Source organism: Dasypus novemcinctus, chromosome 9, assembly GCF_030445035.2.
Source record: "Dasypus novemcinctus isolate mDasNov1 chromosome 9, mDasNov1.1.hap2, whole genome shotgun sequence".
NCBI classification, from domain to species: Eukaryota; Metazoa; Chordata; class Mammalia; order Cingulata; family Dasypodidae; genus Dasypus; species Dasypus novemcinctus.
The window spans coordinates 53,706,311-53,713,894 of NC_080681.1; the positions used below are offsets into that span (position 1 = coordinate 53,706,311).

Here is a 7,584-nt window from a genome sequence, read left to right on the forward strand (position 1 = left end):
TTAAAAAAAATATATATTTTTTATTTATTTTTAAAAGATACATAGATCATACAAAATGTTCCATTAAAAAATATAGAAGATTCCCATATGCCCCACTCCCCACCCTCCATCCCCTCTCCTCCCACATCAACAATTTCTTTCATTAGTGTGATACATTCATTGTATTTGATGAATACATTTTGGAGCACTGCTACACAGCATGGATTATAGTTTACATTGTAGTTTACACTCTCTCCTAGTCCATTCAGTGGGTTATGGCAGGATATATAATGTCTTGTGTCTGTCCCTGCATTATCATTCAGGACAACTCCAAGTCCTGAAAATATCCCCATATCACACCTCCATTTCGCTCTCCTTGCCTTCAGCAACTCCAGTGACCACTGTTTCCACATCAATGATATAATTTCTTCCATTTAGCAATGTTTCATAGATTTTGGAATACAGGTCCTTTATGTCCTTGGTAAATTTATTTCTAAATATTTCATTCTTTTAATCCTATTGTAAATGGACTTTTTTTCTGACTTTCTCCTCATTTGCTCATTGCTAGTTTATAAACACTATTGACTTTTGCATATTAATCTTGTATCCTGACAATTTACTGAAGTCATCTATTACTTCCTGTAGCTTTATTGTGGATTTTTCATGATTTTCTGAGTATAGGATTCTATCGACAGTGAATATTGAAAGTTTTACTTCTTCCTCTACTATTTGGGTGCCTTTTATTTCTTTTTTTTTTTTTTCACAGTGGACATCTGAGCCCTGTTCTTGATCTCAGCAGGAAAGCTTTCAATCTTTCATCCTTGAGCACAATGTTAGCTGTGGGTCTTTCATATATGCACTTCATCATATTGGGAAAGTGTCCTTTTTTTCCTGTCTGAGTGCTTTTATTAATAAAGGATGATGTATTTTTTTTCAAATGCTTTTTCTGCATCAATGAGATAATCATCTGATTTTTCTTCTTCAATTTATTAATGTGATTTATTACACTGATTGATTTTCTAGTGAACTGCTCTTGTATACTGGTATAAAACTCATTTGACCATGATGTATAATGCTTTTAACGTGCTTTTGGATTCAGTTAGCAAGTATTTTGTTGAGAATTCTTGCATCTATATTCATTAGAGAAATTAGTGTGTAATTTTCCTTTTTTATAATGTCTTTATTTGACTTTGGTTTTAGGGTGATGTTGGCTTCATAGAATGAGTTAGGTATCCTTCCCTCCTGTTTGATTTTCTGGAAGAATTTGAGCAAGGCTGGTATTAGGTCTCTTTAAATGATTTGTAGAATTCACCTGTGAAGACATCTGGTCCTGGGCTTTTCATTTTGGAAGGTTTTTGATGACTGTTTCAATATCTTTGCTTGTGATTAGTTTGTTAAAGTCTTCTATTTCTTCTTGGGTCAGTGTGGGTTATTTGTATGTTTCTAGGAACATGTCTATTTTTCAATGATGTCTAGTTTGTTGGTATACAGTTGTTCCTAATATTCTCTTATGACCTCTTTTATTTCTGTGGGATCAGTGGTAATGCCCCTTTGCATTTCTGATTTTATTTATTTTCATCTTCTCTCTTTTTCCTTTTTTAGTCTAGCTAAGGGTTAGTCAATTTTGTTGATCTTCCCAAAGAAGCAACTTTTGGTTTTGTTGATTCTCTCTTTGTTTGTTTTATTTTCTCCATTTCATACTTCTTGATAGTAGCAATGGTTAATAAAAGATAATGGACTATAGTCTTCACAGATTTGAGGGAAATGATTTCTTACTCAGAATTTTGTATGTAGTACACATATTAGTAAAGTGTGCGCTTAAAAAATTTTCAGAAATGTAAGCTTGAAATTTACTTCTTATACATACCTAGGAAGCTATGAGGCCATGAAGAAAAACAAGAGAGTAAGGCAGGTATAAGAAAGCATTAGTACCCAGGGAACAGTAATCCATTATAGGAGAGTTGTTGAAGGCTTTAAGTCCCAGGATGACCATGGCACTTCTGGCTTAGAAAGAAGTCCATCTATATTTGAGGAATGCAAGATAACAGAATTATATAAAGGAGAAAGTGCCATTATTGTATACCACATCATTGACTCTGAAGTGGATATCAAATATATAATAATAGTATAAACTGTGATCATTAACTAAAACTTGAAATTTATTTATATAGGGAGAAAGAGGGAAGGGTAGATTGGGGAGAGCTGTTATATATTTGTTTCTTCATCTGCAAAAATAGAAATTCAATGGAAAAAAATCTGAATGTGAGAAATCATGGAATCACAGTATTACTGATGGAATGTATAAGTTTAGGTAAGTAGGACTCCTCCCTTTGCTAGCATCTATGTATCTCCCATTGCAGTATAGCTAGTATTGTTTGCTGTAGCCTTAATAATACGAATGGATTTATCTTTCATTGGGGAAAGTCTCATACCATTTTTATTGCTACTGTGGTGTAAAGTGTCCGTAATTCTTTTTTGTTATATTCTTATATTTACCAGCTTCTCGATATTATGCAGATTTCTTCTTCCCTTTCAGGATAATTTTCTTTCTGGTTTCTTTTCTGGAAAATCCCCTAAATTTTGTAAAAATGCTTTTCCTTTTAAGTATCAAGAAACCTAAGTTATAGGAACTTAAAAAGAGTTTATTTTCTCATACAAGATGAATGGAGGTAAGCTGTGGCTAACAATAGTTCAGTGTTTCAGCCATATTAGTGTCATTATCTCTGTAATTCTCTTGACCTCTTTCCCATGGTGGTAAGATGCCACCCCAGTTTTAGAATTCCCTCTAGCTCCAGATATATTTCCTTTCATGCCAGGAAGAAGAGGGCAGGAGAGCTATGGTAGTTTGAGTCATTCATGGACCCCAGACAATTATGTTCCTAAATTGGTGCATTTCTGTGGATGTGAACTATTGTGACCCTTTGATTAGATTAGGTTCGTTAATGGCCATTTAATTTGGTTGCTCTAGTAAGGTGTAGCCCGTAGTAGGTCATAATCCTCTTACTGGAGTCCTTTATAAAAGGAATGAATATACAGAGAAGAAGACCGCAGAAACAGAGAGAATCCCCTAGAAGCTGACAGAGAAGTCTCCGGGAGCCAGAAGTTGAAATCAGTGTAACACAGAAACTAAGAGGAAGCCACTGAAGCCAGAAGCTGAAAGCAACAAGGCCTGGAGGAGAAGGGAGAGACTAGCAGATACGCCCATGTGCCTGATCATCCATAGTGGCCGCTCAGGAAGAAAGCATCTCCTGATGTTGCCTTGATTCGGACACTTTCATGGCCTTATAATCATGGTAAGCTTTTAAGTTTATAAATCCCCACTGTAAAAGCCAACACATTTGTGGTATGTTGCCTTAGCAGCCTTTAGCAAACTAAAACAAGTGGTATCCTCTGTTTCTTTTAACAAGAAATAAACACTTTCTTAGAATATATCCCCATCTAGTTGCACCCTAAATGGACAGAATGATGTCACATGGCTAGCTCTAACTGCACTGAAAACTGTAAAGCAACTAGAAGGCAGGAAAGACTAGAAATGAATTTGGAACCAGCCATTCTATCTTGAAGCACTTTGTTCTTTCTTGTAAATCAAAGGATAGGGAAGTGGGAATATTGAAATGGTAGAGATGCCTTTAAATCCTTTTCATCATTTCTTCCAATAGGGAAATCATTTGGCATTGGCATTGTATATCACTGATAATCTCTCATGTTATAAGAGATCTATAGCACAATGATGATGATATTTCTCAGTTCAGATGCTATTAATACTAAGCCATGCAATCTCCCTTATCACCATTAATCTTTGGGAAGATCAAAGTTATGGGAAAAAGTTTTGTGAAAGATATGAGATTGCATCTGCCTCCTAAGTACTGGTCAGATTTGGAATTGAAAGAAAAGTGGGAAATAAGAATAAAATATGTGGATTTTATTTTAATAGAAGTGTCTTTGAAGACAATAGATTAGATTTTAGTATAGAAAATACAGAAAGAACATGGGGCATCAAGAGTAAAAGATAATAAAAGAAAATTCCACAAAATGGAACAAAAATTGTATCTTTCTGAAGGGGCTTAGGAGATAACATTCATTTAATCAAGGCCATATTCCCTTTATGGCAGTGTGTCTCATGCCTGGACATGCTACAAAGGATAGTCCATTAGTTATTAGGTATTCTGTTTTGTACCACTCACACTATACTACTCTATAATCTTTCTTGATATTAATGCTTGGATCTGATATGATCTAAGAAATGTGATCTGTGTGAGCACTATTCAGAAGTCTGAGAGGAACATATGCTTTGTCGACATAGCTTGCTGGTGATATGGGAAAGTCATTAGATTTGGTGTATGAAGAACTGATGCAAAAGATGACTCTGTCAGCAGCTGTGATGGCACTGGCAAATCACTTAAGTTTTCGGAGTCTTATTTTCCTCATCTGCAAAACGGGAACAATAATACCTATATCTCAGAGTTGGAATAAGAAATAAAAGAAGCTATGTAAAAGTACTTTGTAAATGTTTTGTGGAAAGGGAAGTCTATGGTTTTCTTGATATTGCCCTCCGCTGGCCAGGAGGTGTTCTGCAACCTGATGTAGGGGATTTCTTTCCAACCTAGCTTCCAGACCACAGTGATTGGGGTTTATAAGTAACTTGCTATTTTCAAGTCTAGGGCAAGGTCTAAAGTTCTCTAGTTTTGTGCTCTGGGATGTTGTACTGTCTTTTATTTTAAATATCATTGAGAAGTTTAAAGCAGTCTTTATGAAGAAGCTGGAACAGATTATTGACTGTAGCTGTAGCTGTTTTGTTTATTTACTTTTAAGGAAAGACCTACCACATCTGGTCTATGGTGGGATGCTTAGAAGCTTATCATTTTATGAAAGTCTTGACAGCAGGGTTTGGAGCACATGATGCATGTACTGTCACCTTTTATTTCCAGTTGGTAAACAGAAGCCTTGTTGCTACTCACAAGGCAAAATATTTTGCATTTTAATGGAAATCCCCTTTATAACATGCTTAAAAAATGATAAAGTTATCAGGTTATTTTATTTATTTAAATATTCTTACTCTGCCTCATTCCACAAAATATTTAAGGAAGTTAGGTATGAGAGTATACTGAGAGTTAGTGTATTACTTAGAAAGCTGTCAAAGTAATGAAAGTAGTGTTAAGTATTGATTTAGATGTATTCTTCAAGTAGAATTTCAGGTTATCACCAAGAAGATATGCAGTATAGTGCCTGTGACCACACAGGGAAAATTAAGTGAATAATTTGTATGTAATTCAAGAAACTAAGGAAAACTATTTTTTTGCTTCAGTATCATTGGCATATACATATATATGTGTGTGTTAGTGTATATATATACATATGCATACCTTTATGATTATTTTACTTGAATTTTTTCATGATTGTCCTGTTTACTTTCCTCAGTATAAGCAGTTCATTGACAAAGGACTAGCAAAAAAAAAAAATTGTCAGGCAATTTCTCAAGGATATTCTACTAGCATGTTCCATTGTAAGGTCTGTCAGCCAGCATATTCTTTCTTTTTTCTGCTTAAAAAATATGGAAGGCTTTATGAATTTGCATGTCATCCTTGCACAGGGGCCTTGCTAATCTTCTCAGTATTGTTCCAGGTTTAGTATATGTACTGCTGAAGCAAGCACAGTCAGCAAAAGTCTTGACCAGTACTTCTGATTTCCTTACTGTGATGAATTTCTTAGGCAGATGCCTTTTGGTGAAACACTATCCTGTTTTATGTATAAAAAACCAATCCGATGTTATCCTTGTTGAATATATACCCATTATTCTGAGTAGGTAACAAAATCTGCTCTTATTTATAGAAACCAAGAATCCTTTTTCACTAACTCTCAGGGAATGTTTTCATCTCCAGGACCAGGTTTAATTAAGGAATAGTAAGACTGGGATAAGAGATTAAGGAAGATATTTCTTACTTTTTATTATTTTAAAAGAAATAGAACTTGAAATAGACAGCATATTAGTTTGCCAGAGCTGCTATGACACACAGGGGGTTGATTTAAACAACACGAATCTATTGTCTCATGGTTTTAGAGGCCAGAGGTCCCAAATCAAGGTGCTGGCAAGGCCATGCTTTCTTCCTGAGTTGGTAGCATTCTGATGCTGGCTTGCTGCAGTCTTTGGGGTTTCTTTACTTGCATCTTTGCCTCTGTCACATGACTGTGTCCTTGGATCTCCTTCTCTGGCTTTCTCCTAGTTTTGGCTTCTATGTCTTCTGGCCTCTCAGGGTTTCTGGTTTCTACTAATGATTACTTCTGAATTTCCTCTCTTTAAAAGGCCTCCAATAATACAAATTAAGACTCACCTTGTAATAACATCTTCAAAAGTCCTATTTACAAATGAGTAAATAAACAACAACATGGATTAAGATTAAGAACATATCCTTTGTTAGGGTATGTGATTCAGTTTACCAAGGCAATGAAAATGTATTCATTAAACAATTTTAAGGAAGTAGAATATACTTAAAGTCAACTCCCCGAAGATTTGAGGGAATATAGCATGTTAATCTATCTTTGCGTTTCTTAATACTTTCTTCATTCTCTCCTTGTGACCATCACGTGTAGTATAAAAACTTTGGTTATTTTTAATTAAAGCAAATTAAATTTAAATAAATTCTATTTTGAGAGAATTCTATTACAAACCTTAAAATAGTTGGACCATTCATGAGTATTTTTTCATTCATCTTTTCATCAAATATTAACGAGTTTCTACTATGTATCAGTCACTTTGGTAAGGTAGAAGAATTATCAAAGAACGCAATTGACCCAGTCCCTGACTTTATGACTTTTACAGTTTAAAGAGGAAAACAAACAATAAACAATTAACCACAAAAATAGACAAGTATTTAGGATCTGAGGTAAGAGCAATGAAGGAAAAATATACATTTCTACAAACAAAATTAAAGGGACACCAGTTTGGATTGAGGGAACAGAGAAAGCTTCTCTGGAAATGACAGTTTATCTGGTTATATACTAGAAGGAGGAGAGCAGATGTGCCTCATGTGGTTGAGCACCTGCTTCTCACATGGGAGGTCCTGGGTTCAGACCCTTGTGCCTTCTAAAAAAACCAGAAACAAACAACAAGCAAACAATGAAAAAACCAACTCAGGGGAGCTGATGCTTGAGTTCAGGCTTCCTTTATATGAGGTCCCAGGATCATTCCCCAACCCTGGTACCATTAAAAAAAATGCCAGAAGGATGAGTAGAATGTGTCTGATGAATGAAATATGGTCAATGTGTTTGAAGTGTTGCAGTGTTGTACAAGGTAAAAACCAAGAGATAAAGTCAAGCTAGATGATACAAGCACTTTATGGCCATGTTACGTGTTTTAAAATTTGATCTTATGTGCATTGGCAGTCATTAAAGTGTAATAAGGATATTTATCAAATAAGGTTAGTATTTTGAAGGGTTTCTGATGCTGGCTATGTGGAGTATAGATTGGATGAGAACAACAGTGAAGTGGGATAGGGGTTGGGTATGTAGTGGCATGTGGATGCCCATTAGGAAGTTACTATAGTGGGTTAGGTAAGAGGTGATGGTGCTTGGACTAGATTAATGGTGGATAGTAGAGACAAAATGAAA

At 35.2% G+C, this 7,584-nt stretch overlaps 1 non-coding gene across 1 annotated transcript; it reads right to left on the minus strand.

Moving 5' to 3' along the window:
* Positions 1–5,524: 5,524 nt before the first annotated feature.
* Positions 5,525–5,631, minus strand: LOC111761748 (U6 spliceosomal RNA). The gene has a single exon (XR_002795017.1). It is a non-coding gene; the product is annotated as a U6 spliceosomal RNA (small nuclear RNA).
* Between the last annotated feature and the right edge of the window lie 1,953 nt (positions 5,632–7,584).